Genomic DNA, 23,141 nt, shown 5'->3' on the forward strand with positions numbered 1-23,141 from the left:
GTTTCGTGATTTTACCGGAACGAATACAAAAGTTAGATTAAAGTGCTCTGCACATGCACGAGCCACGAGAGAAATCTGCAGCACTGAAAACAGCAACGAGTGCTAGATCGCCTCTTATTTAACAAACGAAATTATGCTCTTCTAGTTAACCATGTGTTGTGTTTGTATTAGTTAGGTTCATCCGTGAAGCAATCCGTGTGCAACTGGTCCGCTGTTGCATACCACAAACACAGCATTTATTCATTATTTTTTATTGAAAATCCAAACGTTTTTACTGAACATGGCTCGTCAGAATTGCAATTCTCTTTGTTTACTCTTCTAAGTCAGGTTAACGTACTAGCCTGCATAAACAGCATTTTATTCAATTCATTTATTCATATTTAGATTTAGCTCACACAAGTGGCAAAACATTTAAACACAGGTTATAGCCTAAATCACAAACATTTTAAATTAGAAACTTACAATAGGCTATTCAAAAACAGCCGACTCTTGTCTTTTCTTTCGTTTTTAAACCTTTTAAAGGAAATCCTGCAGTGTCGTTTCTTTGCTTAACTTGAAAAAAAAGCCACGTGTTGACTTTGAAACAAGAGTATATTTTAAATTATATGCATCTGTGGTTAAATTACTAAATTGTCGCGTCAGTACCTGTTTATTTTAATGCGAACAATGTTCTGTAGCTTTAATGCAGCAGCGCAGCGCAGCAAAGAATAGACTCGGTACGAAAACGATCCGTACACTGCTGCAGATGCACCGCTCCTGGAACGGACTGACGGACAGCATCCGCGTGCAGTGTGAAAGCTGTCATCCGTTAACATGGGTACGGAAAAAAATACGCACCGCACACGCACTGCAGACGGAGTGTGTGTGAAACGGGGCTCCATCTGAACGCGTGTTCAGTGCAGCGGGCAACATACTCCCAACCGCAACCTTCTCAAACCCGAGAGAGTAAACCAGCTGGTTTTCTTTATACAAAACATTTTTGGGAATAGATAATTGCATAACAATAATTGTTGTCTTTAATTGTTTCTGGCCTTGTGTTTGTTTTAGCAATAAGTTCATTCGAGTAGCCTATACATTTGAGGTGATTTAATTGTTTTGCCATTTTATTTGAGTTCTTTCATTGTGTTTTTTATTTATTAAAGCCTATTTCGTTATTTATTATTTTCAGGCTACCGTCAACCTGGTGTCGCAGCCTGTCTATTTTAATGGACTATTTATTTCTGTAGCCCATACAGCGGGCAAGGGCTAAAACACATTATTAGAAAATACATTGTCTGCTGACATTTAAGTATTTCACTGCACTTTAACAAGAAATCTTAGCTTAACGGCCAGTGCAATATTTTTTGTTCATTGTTGTTCAGTCGTTAAGTCATTTGAAATCAAGCTGCTTTTACTTTTTGACTGATTGCTCTGTTCAAATTTATAGGCTATAGCCTATAATTATAATATAGCAATTTGTTATTGTATTATTATAAGTATAAAATAAATGTACATTTATGAAAAAAAACAATGCTTTAGCCTGATGATGATGATGCCGTTTTCGCCGTGGCTTATGTGAATTTGTGAATATAGGGCTAGGTTGATCACCTTGCAATTAAATTCTGAAACTACGTAGTTTTTTAGTCTTTAAAAAAACATTTTTTCACTGAAGAGTAACTCATTTTTACATTTTAAAAGCGTGTGGTGTTGCACTCGCAGTATATATGCGGCACATAGCCTGTGAGTGCAACACCACGCGCTGTGATGTTGATGTGAATAGTAAGGCCAAGCAGAATAAGTACAATTAATGTAATGATGATAATAATAATAACTATGATCATAATATTTTCATTTAATAATGATTTTTTAAAATTTATTATATTCATGGGGAGCGAGCCAAATATCGCCTTGAAATCGCCAACAGCTTCAGCTTACGGCGATCTCTCTGCCTATCGTCGATACACGATACTATCGTCTATCGGCACAACCCTAGACCACTATGATCACGGTAGTTTTACAACAAGCAACATGTCAGCAACACAAAATACAGACATGTTTATCAAGTCAACAAAGATTTTTGAATTTCGAAACACTATTTTGTGAATGTCCCCCACCCCACTTATTTAACAATGCAAAAGCATACTTAAAACATAAATGCTACTTATTGATGGGAGTTTTACACGTAGGTTTAGTTTGGACTCAATTTGCTTCCACTATGTTTTACCAAAGCATCACGCATTTCCATAACACGTCGACTCGCAATTGAGAACGAATTTACCCATGAAGTTACTTTACGTACTGAATACACAGTAGTGTAATGCCATTTTTGGGCTGTATATTATTTTTTTAGCGATAACAGATTAAGCAAAGAAGTCAAAAGAGGAGTCAAAATATCTAGCGCAGTTGAACAGAAATTCTGGTTTCACAGATATGGTTATCACTAGTATAATCGCATTACTCTGACAGACTTTAAGATCCTCTTTCCATAACACCTTTTAGGGGAAGAAGAAAGTTCACAGAGTTTTACCATCAGGCTCAGAGATTCATTGTGTAGTCAGCTTCATTTAGCTGAACTTTGAGAGGTCACGATGAGCTGAGATGAGTGACAACGTTTGAGGTAATATAAAGGGGGTGCTTTTGCATGCTTTCAAAGCGATGGATAATTCATTCAGAATTTGAATAAAACTTTTGCTTTGCTGCATTAGCTAAGGCAATGGTTATTTATTATTCAAATTGGCTGCCATGCCAAATCACGCATACAGTAAGTATGCTAGCTTTTCTGTTCAAATTATAGTGGTTTGTGAACTTAGCTGCTTTAATAAATCATTTAATCAGATGCATTTATGCTGGGACGTGAGGTTGTTGCTAGGCGACATGTAACTTGAAACTATTTCATGACTTTCTATTTGAATGCGCTTAAGAGGAAGTGCATCTCTGAGTTGGTTCACCCTCCACCTATGTGTGTAGTTATGAAACAGCTTCACAAACAGTCTCAACCACACAGTATTGTTATTCGTCTTACAATAATTCAATTGATCACAAAAGTACTGAAACAAAAGTGTATAGTTCGGATAAACTGATGTCTATGTTGCAATTGAAATAGAACAGATTTCCTTTTGAAAGTAATTTGGTGCTTCAACTAACGATCGTATCGAATACATTGTTACATATTGTAGGTGGTTATTAACAAGTGACTGTTAATAATGTATTTGTCTTGAATCATTCATTCAAGAGATTCCCTGAACAAGATATACTTCAAGGCAAATCAAAAGAACGATCTGATGTTACATTATTTCAAATAAAATCAAGACAAAACTTTGTTTGGAGTTCCAGAAACTGAACATTCCGGAAAAGTTAGCTCCAGCTGGTAAACTCCTTTGTACTACCATTGGTCCATGGCGATTACATAATGGGTAGGTGTGCTTTCACATCAAAATCTGTTCTGGTTAATTTCTTCTGTTGAGTCTGTAGAGGTCAGATGTTTGCCAGCGTGAAAGCATTGGAGAGATAAAAATTAAGTTGTTCTACTGACTGACTTTTATGTTTAAAGCTGCAGTAGGGAGTTTTTAGAAAACGTTGACCTAGCCTGAAAACTTGAACAAGCACAGTTCACAGGCACAGCCCTCCCACAGCAAGCAGGGCTATGTGGATAAATGACAGCGCATAAACAGTTATGGCACATTCACTGGTACGGACGAAAAATCATGGCCTGCCCATACTTTGACTACAAACTTGATCCTCAAAACATTACGCATTTTACAATACATGTAATGTAACTATATGACGTTGCACTATTTCTACAAGTAATAAATAGCTAGTAAGATAATATAATGGTAACTAACATTACAGAATGCAAATAATTAGTCTATCGATATGTAATGCTAAAAAAGGTTTACTAGTACATTATTTCAGCAATCTGAACATTGATTCAGTAGGTTTCAATAGCTGCTTTGCACAGTGCGTGACATTTTATCTGTATGTTATGCGGCTAGAGTTTTGACACCGAGTCAATAGGCCAGGGATGGAAATTAACTTTGTCCAATGGCCACTGTGGCTCGTCGATTTCAAAATCTACCAGCCACTCAATGTTTTAACCAGCCACTTTCTTGTTTTTAACCGACAATGTGTAACTGCATGTGAAAAATTATTACTACAAGCTCTACAATACTGAAGTAGTTTATTTAATCTCAAGTCTCAATGAAATACTGACATTTTTTCTTTCTCTCTTATACACAAACCATGAACTGATATACATTTCATTAAATGAGTAGGGATCTGTGCGCTCTTTTTTTTTTTTTTTTTTTTTACCTGGATGTGGCATTTGGATGATTTGTGGTCTTTTATTGCTTCCAGTTTTAGGTTTTTAGTACCAACAATGAAACTATTAGTTTTGGCATCTTCTGAAGCGTGTTGATGACATACCGAGCAGAACATTGTCAGAAGGGATGCACAGAAATAAAAATTATTGGCTGAAACCGAAACACTAAAAGAAATTATGCCAATTATCCATTGCATTTATGGCTAATGCTATGACTGTGTAACTTTACTAAAAATCAAGGCATTGCAATTGCATGAATTAATATTAGTTTCAAATAGTAAATCAATTACAAATTATGCAAATATTTATTTGGCACATTGCAACAATGCACCGTATAAAATAAAATTCAAACTAAAATGTTTAACTTGACCTCACTCATGTGTACATTAAATAATAATAGGTCTACTGGCCTGCAGAAAGGTACAGAAATTGAATAAAGTAATCAAATGTAAAATAACTGCATATTTAACTGTTTAAATTAAAGAATAATCCATATTAAACTTACAAAAGCTATTCAGTCAAGAGCATTGAGTGATGTCCTTATCTTTTGTTTGACATTTAACAGAGCAGTAAAGGCTACTGCCCCTTTAAGACCTAATAGAAGGATATGCTCGTCTTTCTCGGCTGTATACAGTTCACTTGAGGCATATTCAGACTATGTCTGCTTGGATACTCATAAAGATTCACATGTTGAAATACTTCTTGTGTGAGTTTGTCCATTTAGGTGCAAGACTTGAAAGATAACTCAATATTTGCACGCTGTGAGACGTGTGCACGCTTTCGGATGATGCGCAGTGATGGATCTTCTCTCAGCGCGCGCGAGTTCGTATTCGCGTCTTCTGGTACTACATCCGGGTAATGACGGCGAAAACGACTGGTCATATTCGGACATACAGCCGCACTCGCATGCATTGAACAAAGTTTATAACGACGGGATACAGTATGCTATTTATATTCACCCGCCACGGTGGCCAGTAGGTGAAGCGAGTTTACCCGCCACAGCTCAAAATCAACCGCATTTGGCTGGTGGCGGGTGCTAATTTCCATCCCTGCAATGGGCTCCGACGAGGAATTCAAACCCACAGTGATTTCGACCAATGAAACAAATCAAGCAGGGATACTTACTTGTTAAGCAGAAATCTGGCTAACTCTGCATCGGTTTTTAATCCTTTCAGGACACGTAACGTTAGCTCCCTCCACCTCGGAAAAGCCGCTCCGATATTTACCCTCGTTTTATTTCGGGCTCTATCTAATTCTTTCTTTTTGTCTGTCATCGTCATCTGTCTTTATTTTATGATAATTTTTAGTGTTGAGCCCTACCCCTAAACAAAAAACAAAAAAAAGAACAAAAAAAAAAAGACCTTTTTTCACAAGTATATCAGGGCCTGGTGAGAGACGGACGGCAATAAAAAAACTGACTAGCCCCCGTAACTTAAATGATGGCAATACCTTCCGACCCCACGAGAAACAGTTACCGTCCGAATAGCTTCAGCCAACTCCTTCATCACTCCAACTCCTTCATTACTAACGAAGCGATCTGGAAAATCAAACTTTTACCGAATTTAACCTGTTGGAGGGCCACAACATCATGGCCACCAACAAACCCCAGCAAAGACTGTTCTTGCTCCGGCTTTAGCTTCTGGATATTCGGCAGCGGTGCCACAATGCAATGAATGGTTTAGTTTGCATCTTTCTCCGCCGCCATCATTGAACTACATCTCAAACTAGCGCTCGACATCAACGACATCGTTCTCAGCCACTCCCTCTGTTCGCTGATTGGACCGGTAAAAATTTGTTCGGAGAAAACCTAAGACTACACAGCAGTCCCAGACATAGTACTGAAGGAAAATGAAAATTGAGCGGAAGTACGTAGGAAGGCAGAGCCAGGCTAGGTACTTCCACCTACGTGACGTGACCTTTCTGGCATGATAACGCCATACACCTTAAAGAATCACAACACTGAAGTCAAGCATTTGTGGTTAAAAAGTATGTTGAGTAAATTGAGGGGTGAGTAAATTATCAGGAAATTTTCATTTTAAAGTGAACCAATCCTTTAATAGTCTGGAAAAGGTCACCCAAACAACATATTCTGAGAGTCTAATGCAGGGTTTTGGAAAAAAGAAGAATGCAAACTGGAGTAGAGCCTTGCAGCCAGTGAAAATACAGCAGACTTCAAGCTCTGCAGTCAATTCATGATCACAGATATGGAAGCCAGTAGGCGTAATCATTCAGTCATAGCACCATGATTTGGGCAGCGACACTACAGTGGTTTTCTCAAAATTCCCATGAAAGTCAGCTGATCTTTGCCAGTTTTGAGAACATGTAATAAGACATTCAGGAATGGTCAGTTATCATCCACTTATCTTTAAAATTTCAAGATCTGCATATAGCCAAGTCTGTCAGTCTAATTTTGTTTGGACGGTACGGAGTTCTTAGTGTTGACAAGAAGACTTGTTCATTTAATATGACAGTTTATGACGCAAACCTGTCAATTCAGTATTCTCAATAGGCAGTCACCATGCTAGAAATGTACTGATTTGAGAGACAAAGGTGGGCTTTTATTTCCTTTCTGTAACTAGGCAACAGCAGCTTAAAGAAAGTTCTAAGTTATGTTCTTGAATTACTCCCTAAAAACAAATGCAACCAATTAAGTAATTCAACAGCATAAACCCCAAGGTCACTTTTTCACGATCACCAGTCTGTAAGGCCTTTTCTGGTTAAAACGAAACCCACCATGAAAGCTATTCTTAAAGAAACCGAGATACTCACCAAGTGGCAGAAGAAATCCACAGACTTGACCAACTGACCAGGCTGCTTTCTTTAGCTGCCGACCAGGAACTCTTCACCTGAAAGACAACAGAAACATTTCTATTAGAGAAGACATTTGTTTTATACAAGATATCTCAATTGGGTGTTAAATTATGAAAATGAAAGCAGAAAATGTTTTTTTTTTTTAAAGAATGGGTTGATGGATGTTGATAAATAAATAGGCTGGTGTCTTCTGGGTGGGTGCTCTTGTTTCTAAGCAACAGAAACCTTGACTCATCCCCTCATTGTTCATATGTTGTTCAACAGCTACAAAAAACAAAAAAACACAACCTATTGCTCTGTCTGCTTTTGTATATACATCTGCCATCAATTCTTCATCAGTCCTTTGATGTTTACTGAAACTGGTTCAATTAACACACAAGCTATTAAATACAACATATTAGGACTAATTTGATTAAAAAAAGGCAGGGCTCAATAGTGAGTGTGTTTCACTCAAATTTGTGACCAAAACACTGAGTCTGAGAACACTAAAATGTTTTTGGGAGCATGTGTAAAATTCCTTAAACAACCGAGCAAATCACTTGCATATGCGAGTAAATCTTCACTCTGGGGGACTAAATTATATCTATCATAGACATGGGCTAATAAATTCTTAGATTTTACTCACCAGTTCGTGTGTTAGAGAATAAGTTAAGTAGGGGTGCAACCACACACAAAACTGACGGTGCAGTAAGTACCTTGGTTTTGAAGTCACAGATTGTTACGGGATCGGTATAGGAGTTTTAAAAAATAGCTTTTTATTTATTTTTATTAATCAGTGGTTTACAAATTGTTTTAATAATAATTATTATTAATTAAATTAGCATATAACAAAGTTTCCTAAAGATAATGCTGTAAACTACATTGGAAGCCCTTACTTGAACATTTCTATAAAGGTTAACAACAAATTAACCTTTATAGGTTAAGCCCAACATCCCGGGCAGGCCAATGAATCTAGTAATCATATTTTGACTCGATCGGTACTCACTAAACTTGGCCCACCTCACGAACCGATCGCAATTTGATGACGTCAGTGCGTGAGGATGTACATGACTCGTGAGGGTAGTTGCAATTATTCAAACGAGAGCTTTGAAGGCCAAAGTGGAGAAGGGTTCCAGGTGAACAGCAGTTGAACATGGGTCAGTCAGTCCTAAGTGATGGGCGAACGCCGTTTGGAAATATCGATATACAGTAGATATGACGAACGCATCTGAAAAAAAGCAGAGAAAGCAGAAGGAGCTGATGCAGGGAAAGTGCATGATACAATTTGTCCTAAACAGGACGTGCGTTATAGTAAGGGCTTTAAAATAACTAGAAAGATATAGTTATAGTTTAAAGCAGCTTGCCCTGTCAGATGCTCTGAGAGATACTTGTGCTGCTAGACAGATATCCTAACGTACTTGCGCTGTTTAAGGCGTTTGAAATGTGGTGTTTTCCTTAGTGCATAACTTGTATATATTCTCCATCTGTAAATGTTAGGAAGTCATGCAAATATGTCCCTTTTGCTCTCCAGAGAGGACAATCCTTCTGCCATTTAAAGGGTTAGTTCACCCAGACCACAGTTCATTTTCAGAACATAGTTTAAGATATTTTATATTTAGTCCTAGAGCTTTCTGTTCCTCAATTGAAAATGTATGTAGGGTATACTGTCCCTTTCCACAAAGATAATAAAAATCTCAAAGTAGTCCAGAAGACATCAGTTGGTTAGTTAGAATTTTTTGAAGCATACCAAAAACTACGACTTTATTCAGCATTGTCTTCTCTTCCGTGTTTGTTTTCAATCCGCGTTCGCGACTCCGCAGTAACGCTGCTGACATGTTATCTAATGCACCCGAACTTCGATTATAGTCTGAGGGAGACTGCGCAGTTACGAACGGGGATTGAAAACAAACCAGGAAGAGAAGACAATGCTGAATAAAGTCGTAGTTTTTGTTCGTTTTGGACCAAAATGTATTTTCAGTGCTTCAAAAAATTCTAACTAACCCACTGATGTCACCCACTGATGTTTGAGGATGTTTTTATTACCTTTCTGGAAAGGGACAGTACAGTACATACATGTTCAATGGAGGAACAGAAAACACTTGGACAAAATATAAAATATCTTAAATTGTGTTCCGAAGATGACGAAGGTCTTACATGTGTGGAACAACATTAGGGTGAGTCATTAATGACCAGTTTCATTTTTGGGTGAACTAACCCTTTAATTTACGCTAAACTTCAGGCTTCCGTCAATGAGCGCCCGCGCGAGCATGCGCGGCAAAGACAACGCACAATAGAATAGGAACGCAATAATTCTGACCAAAACATATTTCTAAAATATTTGTTGTTGGTCATTAAATGTGCCATATGTGGAATTTTAAACCTACAGGTATGTATATTTTTTATGAAAGTGACCATTATAATTGGATAATAAAATATAGGCTAATATGCTTTTGTTTATTTACATTTTTTTAGTTTAGTGAATTTAAAACAGAAATTATTATTAATACATGCCAACATTACATTCACTGTATTTGTTTATAGCCTTCAAAATCAACATTGCTTTTAAGTACATCATTGGGGAGGATGTGAAATAAAATGATTATTATTAAATAAATACGGATTTAAAAAAAAGAAGAAGAAAAAATGTAGAAAATACCGGGATATGTACAGTGTGTTGCCATTCAACCAAACAAAATAGATATGACTTTTTTTTCCATATCGCCCAGCCCTATCCTGATATTCAAAAAGTGTTATGCAGAAATCCAATTTTAAAGGCATATTAAAATGCTCAATTGGTCTGTATAATGAAGATCACAAATCAGCGAAGCATCGCAATCGGTATCGGCCCATAACCATGACAAGAAATCGGTACTCTGCAACAGCTGCAAAAATCCTGATTGGAGCAGCCCTAATATGCATGATTTTAATAATGATCTAAATGTATCACACTATGGAGTATAATATTATTAGGGCTAATATAAGACCAATGATTACTTTGAATAAAAATGTGAATATTACATTTTTACCATAAAAACAATGACATCTGTAAAAATGAACAACCTAATTTTTATGTTTAACATTAAATTTACAGCTGCAGTCTACGAACTCAAGCTACTACTATTACTACTGTCAACTGTGCATTTCTAAAACAAGCCTGTGCCACAGATACAAAGTCAGGCAACACAAACCCTTTTCATGACTAGAAACAATATCACCCGTTAACACATGCAGAAACGAAGACTTACATTTTTCTATTAACATATTCATTTTGTTAAGGAAAAATTACTGGAAAAGTGTAAGGAATCCAAAACATGTTTGTCATTTTCTGACAATTATGATTAGTTTAAAACAATTAACAGTCTGTTTTCTAAAACTTTCACTTAGGAGCAACATTTAAATACATTTAATTCAATTTGAAATAAATAAATAAATAAGATTTTTTTTTTGTCGCCCAGCCCTACCTCAGATAAGAGACCATTGCAATTTTTTCTTAAAGGTGCCCTAGAATGAAAACTTGAACTAACCTTGCCATGGTGAAATAAGAGTTCAGTACATGGACATCACATACTGTGAGATCATTTATATGCACACCCCCAACATTTGCATCTGTCCAAACATGTGCATTGTCAGGCAGAAATGATGGAGCGAATCATCAGGTAAACAAGCTGCTTGCATGGACACACTTCATGGGAGACCTGAGGATTTCACAAGATGCTAGTACAGTAACAACAGGAAACACCAAGTACCATACAACACTATATAGTGTCTAATGACAAAGGTTAATATTATTTTACAAAATACAACCGTAGATACTAGGGGTGTAACGATACGCGTATTCGTATTGAACCGTTCGGTACGAGGCTTTCGGTTCGGTATGCGGTACGCATTATGTACCGAACGGTTCTTGGACTAATTAATTAGATTTGGAAAATAAAAAAGTGTGTGAAATATAATATGCGTTCAACAAGGTAGCCCAATAACCAAAACAACATAACAGAACAATGCCCCTGACACCGCCGAAGTGAAAGAAAAAAAAGGAAAAAAAAATATGTTTTAGGCTGCTCAGTCAGGTGCTCGCTTACTCAGTAGGCTACACGCTGAATGCTCGCGGCAAAATGGCTTTTGCGTTTAACAAACCAGAAATAGAAGATCCTCCAATAACCAACAGACATGGTGTTTGGGTGAACTTTGGATTCTTTGTAAGCTATGATGGTGTTGGCAAGAGTGATGGAATAAAAAAACAACGGTATGTCGCATTTGCTGATGGTACAGCAGCGGGAATAATTCATGTCATGTCAATCAACTCATTTATGCCGACAACAAGACGATAAAAAGGAGAAACAGCCACAAACTATCCCACAAACTATCCCCGCAGCATTTAGACAGACATTTCCAACTTATTCAAATGGCAAAAGACATCACCGCGGCAAGTGGTCCATTTATAGCCGCGGATATGAGACCTAACGCCCGTTTCACACATACTCCGTATGCAGTGCGTGTGCGTATTTTTTTCAGTACCCATGCTAACGGATGACAGCTTTCACACCGCACGCGGATGCTGTCCGTCAGTCCGTTCCAGCAGCGTTGCATCTGCAGCAGTGCACGGATCGTTTTCGTACCGAGTCTATTTTTTGCTGCGCTGCGTTGCTGCATTAAAGTGATAGAACATTGTTCGCATTAAAATAAACATATACTGACGTGAAAATCTAGTAATTTCACCACAGATGCATATCATTTAAAATATACTCTTGTTTCAAAGTCAACACATGGCTTTTTTTTCTCAAGTAAAGCAACAAAACGACACCTTACCTGGCATTTAGGTTAAAAAAAAAGTGCCATAATGGAGAGCACTCGTACTTTCTTGGAGGTGAAAAGCAAAGTTCTTTTTGACCTGCAGGATTTCTTTTAAAAGGGTGTAAAAACGAAAGAAAAGACGAGTGTCGGCTGTTTTTGAATAGACTTTTGTAAGTTTCTAATTTAAAATGTTTGTGATTTAAGGCTATAAAATATGTTTAAATGTTTTGCCACTTGTGTGAGCTAAATCTAAAGTATATAAATATAAATAAATAAATGTAATAAAATGTTGTTTAAATGTAGTAGGCTACGTAACCTGACTTCTATTAAAGAGTAAACAAAGAGAATTGGAATTCTGACGAGGCATGTTCAGTAAAAACTTTTGGATTTTAAATAAAAAATAATGAATCAATGCTGTGTTTGTGGTGTGCAACAGCGGATCAGTTGCGGACTGCAAACGCAGCATATGTGAAAGCACTACAGGTAGGGCTGGGACAACGCACACGCAACGCAACACGCACTGCACACGCTAATGTAAAGAGCTAATGTCTTATTCCTGTAACTACATAGAAGATGGGTAAAGTATAGCTCCATCATTGTTCAATGTAAAAAAATAAAAAATCATACTTTGTTAGTTTTAATAAAAAAATAATAACAAAGGTAATTTATCTGCCAATATTTTCTTTTTGCTGTATCTAAAACATACCGAACCGTGACACCAGTGTATTGTATCGAACCGAACCGTGAATTTTGTGAACCGTTACACCCCTAGTAGATACGCTGCTTACAGATCATTTATTCGATCCTTCTAGCAAATGTCACCTTTTCCACCATATAAGTTAAAACGAGTCATTTGACAAGGCTATTCATTTTGTAAAAATATAAGTTATATATTTATATTTTTGAGAACTGAAGTATGGTGTTTCTTATGATGTTTTTGCCTATTTGTATTTCAGATTAGGCTACATCACAGTCACTGCGTAACGTTAGCCTACATTGTGACTAATGTTCTATAAACATGCATTATCGTTGACGAAAAAAGACAAGTCTAAAATGTAGGCTGAATGACACTTTAAGCAGAACATCTCAAATGGAAATTGATAAAATGCAGCTTACTTGTTTATTGGTGTTTTCAGATCATCCGTGCGTGAGAGAGAACTTGCGTGCATATGGTTGCCGGATTGGACATGTTTAGGTAAAAACCGGAGTGTATACGGGTTTCTTTTCACAGAAAAATTGTGTTTGGGGGATTTAATTACTGAAATCTGGCAACCGCACAGACGCGAGCTCTTTCTCGCCCGCGGATGATCTGAAAACACCAAATAAACAAGTAAGCTGCATTTTATCAATCTCCATTTGAGATGTTTTGCTGAAAGTTTCATTTAGTCGGTCTGTGTTCTGTCAGGACGGTCAGGACTCACGAGCCGCTTTACTGAACTGCTGCGAGCTGTTGAAATAAGCCAATCAGAGCAGAGCTAAACATTAATATTCATGACTCTTCCAAATAAGGCAAAACAGAGCATTACATCCTAGGGACAATTTCTAGGGATGTAAATGGACCTGTAAAACTGTATCTCTGGACTTTTTTTTTTCCCGTAAATAAGCCACATACCCTCTATGTAGATATCAGAGAACAATTTAATATATTGTTTCAAATCATTCTAGGGCACCTTTAAATCAACATCTCTACAAGTATGGAAGCCATTCCATTCCAATGTCTGTTGAATTCCAACACAGGCACACCTCATTTAGAATGAGGTGCTGATTAGGTAATCACCTGAACCAATCACCAAAATCTTATTACTGAATTTTATTTATTTTTTTAAATCACTATCCTCTTGCGATTATATGCGCAAAATTCAACAATGAATACAAAAGTGCTGCTATATGAACAAAAGTTCAATAACATATGGTTTCTAAACACTTTAAACAAATAAGGTGCATTTTACAGCAGTTAAAAGTTAGTAACAGTAACAATATTTCTTGTAAATATCAATTTAAACATTTATTAAATTAAATTGGTGGCATACACATATTGATTCTGTAGTAATATTCCCATCATTAAAAAATACAGCTGCAATAATTAATGTTATAAGATTGATGTTCTAAATAAAACATGCAATCAGACTAGGGGTGTCCATGGTTAACCGATTAACCGTTAAAAATTGCATAACCGAGTAAAACATTTTGCTCGGTTAAGTGGCGTAAATGACGTGCTTTGAATTTAGTTGTAATATATTTTTGCACCACTAGAAACCGCCAGAGCACTCCCAGACATTTGTAATATCCACAAGAAAAAGTCATGACCAGTTTTCTAACATGAAGTGGACAAAGAAAAATACAGCGTGGGAGCACTTTAAAATTGAGAGTGACGGGGCAAAATGCAAGTATTGCAATGCAGTGCTTACCGCATTTTTCAGGCTTTAAGTCGCTCCGGAGTATAAGTCGCATCAGTCAAAAAATGTCATGTAGAGGAAAAAAAACATAAGTCGCACTGGACTATAAGTCGCATTAGGTCAAACGCAGAGCGGGAGCCGTGCGCGCTGTGCATAACGGATCAGAAGAAAGAAAGTTTAAAGTGAGAAACTTGTGAGGGACTAGCGAAAAGCAGAGGTTACTTTAAATGTAATGAAGAAAACAAAAAAAGCTAATAGCGGACTGAAAGCAAGATGGCCAGAGCTGAAGGAACAAGTCCACAGATGCTTGAACTCTCTGCCGGGAGAGGCTCAGCCGCGCGAGTCAAACTTTGTGTGAATCATTCTCGGCTGCATATTTTACTACATGCCCTAATCATGCAGGCGCCCTCGCGGCCACTCGCATTGCTCGTGAACTGGAGCGCATCTCATCCTAATTTAACGAAACTCAGCGTAGGCCTCACAGACATGAAATATATCTTAAGAAAGCTTGAAATGTCTTTTAACAATTTAAAACGAAAAGAAATAGGCTAGTCTCTGATTATGTAATCCATGATGTGCATTTCTCTCTATAGGCACGTTCACTATACGGAGATGGCGGTCGTCAAATTAATAAACTAAAAATAATAACCCTGACGCACACTATGGTTAACCGAGTATTAACCGCTAAGGGCCTCGATTAACGGTTAATGAAAAACTTGAAAACGTGCTTCAATCAGCTTTGACATATGTAAATCTGCATATTTTTGAAAAAAATGTATTGAATAATTTCAAATGTGTGATATTTTTACCTTTTATAAAGGGCATTTTCCCCCTAATCTTATTAAATATAGGCTATGCTTCAGGTTTTATTTCATATTGTTAAATTTGAACAATACATTATATTAAGAAGCTATAAGGGCTGTTAACAATACAATTTAAAAAAAATTAACTGCATTAAATAATGTTTTGAGATTTGTAGTTTTGAATAGACAAAAAAGAAATGTTGGAAAGTATGTTTAAACATGAAACTAAACCTCCAGTAGCTGGCAGCAGGTGGCCGTCTTAATGAGCGAGTCATTGAGTCGTTCATTCAAACGATTCATTAAAACACTGAATCGTTCGGGTTACGGTTCTGCTGTGTGAACGATTTCCACTGCTGAAATCGAACAAAGGCACTCAGTATATAAAATGTCAGTGACTTTAAGTGAATGTTAATGACAGTGAATGTTAATTAATTGTTTATGAAACTGTCATATGAAAGCAGTGTCATTTTTAGTCGTAATGGTATTCAGGAAACGGCTTAAACGCTCTAGTGTTGTAATTTCTCCTTGAGAGGCTGCATGAGCGTCAACAGCGCTACCTTGTTATTGTCAGTTCATCATATATTATTATCCACCACTATCGATCACCACTTACACTAAATTAATGCACAATCATTCTTGCATTTTGATGATTTGCTAGTTATTTTTTGTTTTAATCAGGTTCTTGTCTGTCGGGCAAGTAAAATTCTTTTTCACTTGTCCCTTCAAAAAATCCACTTGTCCCGGACAAACAGACAAGCCTTAATGTCGAGCCCTGCACTCCATTATCAATCGCTGTTTACATTGAATATAATAATAACAACAAAAAAATCTGAATCATTCTCGAGTTTCTGGTTATTTTAATATTTTATTTGTCCCTGACAAAGAATGTCAAGCCTTGGCTGACAGACAGTCCTGTATTCTCCTGTGAATATGGTTTGTCTTTATGTATATTCAGAGGCAGTGAGCAACAGGCTTTGAATATAATAATAAATAACTATGTTAATGCACGATAAAGCAATTGTCTGCGTTAATTAATAAATGCGTTAACTTGCCCTAATATATATATATATATATATATATATATATATATATATATATATATATATATATATATATATATATATATATATATGTGTGTGTGTGTGTGTATCTATAATAAATGTATGTTTTATAAAACAGTAAGGTCCAGTCTAACGCTTATGATTGGATTACGTTGGTAACAGGGTATCTGCAGGTTTCACCAAGTCAAATTTAAGACTTTTTAAGACCTTTTTAAGACCATTATGAATAAAATTTAAGACCTATCATGCAATAAAAAAACATGCATAGGAAATGCAGAATCACTCAATTAGGCTACTTAAAATTATATTATTTAAATTGAACCAAGTATTAGTAAACTTATTATTCATAGCTCAATCCCACCAGGATTAGCGAATATTATATATATACACACACAAATAGAGAGTGCATGAATCTTGTTTTGTTAATATCAAAAAAGGCTGGTTCAGTTGCGTGGGATCTATCTTTAATAACACGATCGCTTGGGGTGGGAACCAACATCTTAAAAGTAAACCACAGCAATAATTGCTAAATATAAGTAAAACGTTTTCAAGTGATTACATAATCAAGTAATCGGTCAGTAATAAAATTTATACTTATAAACAAATGACAATAGGACAAATAAATGCAACATAAAGATGCATATCTACAAAGAGCAGCACGCCACCGTTTTTAGAAATAAGGTTTATTCAACTTCTTTAGACATTTAGATATGTGGGCAAATGCTCAGTGCATGCATTGTTTTAGTTTGGCAGGGTCGCCGCTAGCTTAGCTTAAAATGCATTTACCCACATATCTAAATGTAGCAAAGTACCAAAGTTGAATAAGCCCTATTTCTAAAACAGTTGGAGTGTTCCTTTAAGTGTAAGTGCTATTTCCCCCGTTTGTGTTGTTGTTAAGCTATATTAGTTTGCTTTCAATTTGAGAGCTTACTAATGCGCAGATCCAGTACTTACTGACACGTCCCAAACTTTTTAACTCATATCTTATATTTTGATTTTGATCTTTGAGAATTCAAGATCAGCACGTCTGAGCTCTCATTTTCTCAAAGGCAGAGAAAGACAGCCAGAACTCAGTTTACGCCGATCAAAATTTCTAGCCACTTGGGGACAACATTCAGGAGGGGAACTCATATTAATGTTGAAAAACATCATAAAATAAAAATTTCATGCCATTGGACCTTTAAAACTTGAAAAAAATAAAATAGACCTACCAACCGACCCTTTTTTTTAAAAAAATTTTTTTTACTGTTACTGCAAACCAAAATATTTTTAAGGATGGCCTTATATGATGGATGTGTACAGGCACTGCCAACACACATTTCCATATCAACTTGTAAATGCAACATAGCAACAAAAGTGCATGTACCATTATATGACCTCTTTAAAGCCAGTTCATGACCCCTTTAACTTAGGAGAGTCTGTGCACCTTGGGAAAAAGCAAGCTAGCATCAATTTGAGACCACATATTTACATGTCCTTGACCACAAATTGCCTTGTCACGCATGCCGACCTGCTTGTGTCGGGTGACAACCCTGAGCTTCATGGCCTGTAAGGTTGAAACACCTCCACAACATATGCATGTTCTAAGAGGCCCTTCTTCGTGCAAAGTGACAGCAGGGCGATCAGCCGTCTTGGCTGCTGTATGCCAACTCCCTCTTTCACAGTAAATTATATGCATTAGCAAAACTGGCCAACAGATAGCACAGACGTGTGTGTGTTTGTTTGGGGGGGATTTGGCATCAGAACACACGGTTGTGAGTGTTATCACTTGGCTTGCATCAGTGGCTCTAATTTCCATCTGGTCTGCATTAGCGGGAGAATGAGGGAGGAGGCAGATCTGGGCTCATCAACCGCAGTCATGAGAGTACACAGACCAAAGGACTTCATCTTTTTTGGTAAAAGAAATGGGCATGGATAGACTCATTAAAAGAAAGAGGTTCAAAAAGAAGCATTCGAGACAGCCTAAAAAAGAATTTCTTCAGTATCACAATAAATCTGTCAAATATTTCACATTTAATATGATCACATTAAGTGCCAAGAAGGTCCCCGGCTCAAGTCCCAGCTAAGGCCTTTCTGTGTGGAGTTTGCATGTTCTCCCCGTGTCGGCATGTCTTTCTAAAGCTCCGATTTCCCACACAATCCAAAAACATGCAGTATAGGTGAAAAATAATGTAATGGGGAAAGACGTGACAACCTACGGAAGCAAAGCTCAGCACCGCGCTGCGTCTCTAAAATTTGAACACATTGCAGGGCTCTACATAACGCCCATTTTGGGCGCATTTACGCCTAAAAATTACTGCGTGCGACTGTGAAAAAATATTTAGGCGCACCGGTGCGAGTGACCCGATCGATTCTCATGAATGGATGTGTACAATCGGAATAAAAACTACAACACTGACTGAATCAACACTGAGAAACTGTTAGGCTATGTTTCCTACTGCAATCAGCTGCTTTTCATGCCTTCAGTCAGCACTCAGCAGAAGAAGTGCAAAAACGTGTGCGACGGACTACACTTCAAACAACGATTGTTTACAACGATTGAAGTGAAACATGTGTGACGAGTCTGACGACGCAGCCATGCGCACTTTACCAGACGCAAAATTAACTGGAAATACCACGTTTGGATTATCATAAACAAGCCCAGAAATTAGCGGATGCTTGGGGCATAAATGCCATCAAACAATAATGTATTAATAATACATTTAAAAAGCCCTTGAGTTAATCTTTATCACACATGCTGTTTAAAAAAAATACTAAATGTATATAATGAGCGAGTATATCATGAAGATTTTTTCCAAACCGGGTTTTTGTCTTATTCTGAATCACTGTAACGTTACACACAAAATAAATTATTCCCGCTGCGGATTAGCACAATATCTGCGTGACTCACCACAAACAGAGAGAAGTAGATCCGGCTGCAATGTTCCCCCGCGAGACGCATGCGGTTCTGTTTATGGAGCGCCAGAGCGCCAAAAGTTACAGCTTGCTAGCTCCGAGTATTGGCATGATTGCATGTGTGATACTGATCTCGTACAAAAATCTAATAGACGAGTTGATATTAAGTAACAACGTTTTAGCCACAACACTGTCTATTTGTGAAAATCAAAGCCTCGCCAGAACTGATTCGCATCTCCAAGTGATTCGATTCAAATGAATCTTGTGTTTTGAACTATTGACTGAATGACTTGCCGCCACCTACTGGCGGTTTTTATTTTCATATTTATACTTTGCATGGACTTTTTTTATTTAAAATATTAAACTTTTAAAGTTTAATTTGTACATATTTCTAAATTCAAAAACTTATATGTAAAACATTCATACAACATTAACTCATGCATTAAATGCATAGGTGTTTGATAGTATGTCCAGTTCTGCTTTTTGTGTGTATTTGTGCTGTACTCTCAGAAGTTAATGATAATATAATGTGAGAATTATGTTGAATTTAAGAAATTGACAGATGATGCATACATTTAATAAGATTAGAAAACATTGCTCTTATAATGGTAAAAATTACCCTGGACATTAAAGGACAAATATCGTCCTGTAATGGGAAAGTTATAATTGGAATGTGTTTGATGGATTAGAATGTGCTCCTAAATTTTTGACTGTGCTCCTAAATTTTTTTAATTAGGAGCACAAGTGCTCCTCAAGAAAAAAGTTAGCGTAGAGCCCTGCATTGTTTTCAATGAGTGTACACACACCGGTGGTGGCATTCAGCGCCTGTCCGCGGCAACTCAGGAATTGTTCTCAATCCTGCAGCGCCACAGAGCTCAATTTTAAGGTTTTATATTAAATGTATATTATATTTTCCTCAAATCGTCAATGTATATACTGATTTCACCCTGTGCTACAAGATGCACCCATTGTGCAGAACTTGTGTCAGAAGTCAATTTAAAATTGAGCTTGCGCATATATAATGTACGCATCCGGTGTGCGACCCCCTTTACAGCTTATGACACTTTAGAGTTTTAAACATTAAACGCCATTTCAAATCAAATCTCACGCGTTCTAAAGGATGACAGTACAGGGTTAGACATCAGTGCTCATCCCGGACAAGTGGATTTCTTGAAGGGTCAAGTGAAAGAGAATATTACTTAGTAAAGTAGCCTGATTAAAACGTCAATAACAAAATACCTAAGGAATCACTAAGATGCAAGAATGATTTTGCATTCATTTAGTGTACGTGGCGATTGATAGTGGATAACATCATATAATGTATAATGAACTGACGGTAATAAGGTTGCACTGTTGGCGCTTGCGCAGCACAAGAAACCGAAACAAATGAGCGCCGAGAAACTGAGAAACACAGAGAAACTGTGCCACATTAACTCACAACTTTTCTGTCTGCTAGAGGTCGCCTATTCAAAACAAAGGCGTAGTTTGATAATGCCAAGCTTGAGTGCAGCATCTTGGGAAATGTGGTCTTCACAGCAGGTGGAAAAGAATTGGGATGAGAATCTGGCAAAAATCATGTTCATGGATGCGGTTATTAACATTACAGTAGTATGAAGCAGAGCAGAGTGCAGTGGAGCGGAGCAAGGCCGCTGGAGCGATTAAACGCAACACGCCTCGCGAGCAGAGGGACTTTTATTATGCCGGAGTCTGCCTGTTCCGCTTTTCCGGTCATGAGTACGAGGTAACGCATGTCTCTATCACATTAGATGCATTTGAGGGTGCTGAAAATGATGTTATGACTTTAATCTGTGCATTCGTTCAGCGACTGCTGTGACACTTGTTGCACACTGGAGTAAGTGTCTGCAAAAAAGGGGAACCGAGGGTAACGCAATTGACAGACGACTCCCTCACGTCCCAGTTCATTGGTTAAAATGGCAATTTTCTCACAATTTACAAATAGTTGGAAACATTTGGGATAAGTACTCAATTTAACAAAATATATAACACTGGCCTAGGTTTGTGAATATTTTACTGATTTTTTATATATATATATTTTTTTTACATAGTGAACCCTTAAATGTAATTTAATTTATTGATCCAATAGCCATAAGATTAGGCGACAGATTGCCTTTTAGAAAAAGGTAAATATCACATATGTTATGCAGATTTAAATGTGTTAAAGCTGACTGAGCTCTGGCGAGAATATTGCTTCAGAATAAATTATACTTTACAACACACACAAGCGATTTTTTTTACTCGGACATGTGAATGAGAGATTTAAGCACGTGAACAGGCTTAACGTTATTGTCGAGCCCTGCAGTGCATTTTGAGATCTGGGAGTCCTCAATGATCCAACACACAAGCAGGAGACTCTTCACTCATAACGTGTCAACGTCTACAAGAAACATATTGAAATGAGGAAACCGCAGCAGTGTTCAAGGGACTGCTCAAGTCTTTAATTTCGAGAGTTAACGTTACGTACGCCATCAAAACACTGCGGATTGTCTGTTCATGTTAATGCCTAACGGTAATACATTACATGACAATCTAATTTTCTTCAGAAGCCAGTCAAAATATTTTGTGTCACGAGCTGAAAGAGCAGTTTAACAGATTATAACGAGTTCCCCCTCGGTTTAGTGTTCAAGAGACATCAACGCTTATTACGTTAAGATGTTGAGGTTTGAGGAGACTTCCTACTGTCAAGCTAACTAACGTTAGCTAAAAGCACACGTTATGTCAGCGCAAAACATAACGAATTCTCTTTAAGATTATCACACACGTTATTAATGACAAGAAACTCTGTTTATTGTCAGTCAGGCTCTTGAGCTGATTTCACATGGTTTATTATAGGCGACACACGAGAATGATGAGCTGAATAACAAAACATACACAGAGATCAGAGAAAAGACGACAAACAGCGGCAAAGAAAAGTTTATGAAGCAAGAAAAATATATAACGTAACTCACGGTAACGTTAACAAACTTTCTGCAGACGGCTGGAGGAAGCCTAGAAACAAAAGCAGCTGTAGGGTCCAGTGCAACAGCAGAGAACAAAACGAGAACTGTGGAGAAAATAAACCGAAAACGGTTGCCCTCGCGCCGTTTGGGGAATGTGGCACGACTCGAGAAATGTTTGATGACGTCACCCGCGCGGCACGCCTTCCTCGCGGCTGCAGCTCATAGGAGTATCAACAAGCTTGAGGATTTTAGACATTATGGATATCGTTTCATCTTTGCCGACATTTTGTTTTCAAATAGTCTACGTTTTTAGATTTCCCTATATAATATTAATATTTTATCGTAATAAGTCATCCAATCCACGTGTTGGATTCTTAGTATAGCTATATTTATATTAATTTATATATTTATTAATATTAAATACGATGACATGGATGCAGTTTGTAATACGAAACCGTCTGATTTTACCTTATGCATTTTCGTACATATAACTATATTTTACCCAAATGACAATAATAAAGCGTCATGGGGGAAATATTCTTAAATCTATTGATTTACTGACATCTAGTGGTGTCTAGTGTTACAGTAAAATGTAGCAAACATTAGTTTAATAACGTTCAATATTTTTCATATTTTTAAGAGCAACTCCAGCATGTAATAACGAGTAAAAATTGTATTGAAAGGCAAAATTAGAATGTTAGCATAATTAGATTCATATTAAATACAAAATATACAAGTGGGTCCTGGAAAGGATCAAGTAAAGCCACACTACCAAATAACAAATAGTTTATATTTGCCACAACCTATTTATTTTCTTCTACATAAATTAACCTTTTTAATGATCTATTACAATAATAATAATAATAATAATAATAATAATAATAATAATAATAATAATAATAATAATACGTATTTGATCATAATTCTGATTAATTATAGGCTGATCAAATTACAAGAACAAATTTGCATGAAAAAACAAACAAACAGTTGAGGTAAATGCAAACGTTTTATTAGTTTTATAGTAATTTTTAACGTTGGTTGGTTATATTTTCTGTGATTTTTTACAGGGCTGTGGCCGATAACCTTAACATTAAGGGCCGGTATTTTCCACCCTTTTAAATATCTTAAAGGTAGTCTATCATAAATAC

The 23,141-nt window shown here is 36.9% G+C and overlaps 1 protein-coding gene across 2 annotated transcripts in view; it reads right to left on the reverse strand.

The window, feature by feature from the left end:
• ncalda (neurocalcin delta a) overlaps positions 1-22,155 on the reverse strand; it is an 80,229-nt gene extending 58,074 nt beyond the window's left edge. The window contains exons 1-2 of one of the 2 annotated variants that reach the window (XM_067449170.1): positions 22,003-22,155; positions 7,067-7,143 (exon numbers count right to left, since the gene is read on the reverse strand). The gene's annotated coding sequence lies outside the window, so the exon portion shown is untranslated. Of the gene's footprint in view, positions 1-7,066; positions 7,144-14,289; positions 14,362-22,002 lie in introns of those variants that run through there. The other variant, XM_067449172.1, reaches the window with a different exon arrangement.
• Between the last annotated feature and the right edge of the window lie 986 nt (positions 22,156-23,141).

The sequence above is a fragment of the Pseudorasbora parva genome, chromosome 7 (genome assembly GCF_024679245.1).
Source record: "Pseudorasbora parva isolate DD20220531a chromosome 7, ASM2467924v1, whole genome shotgun sequence".
NCBI classification, from domain to species: Eukaryota; Metazoa; Chordata; class Actinopteri; order Cypriniformes; family Gobionidae; genus Pseudorasbora; species Pseudorasbora parva.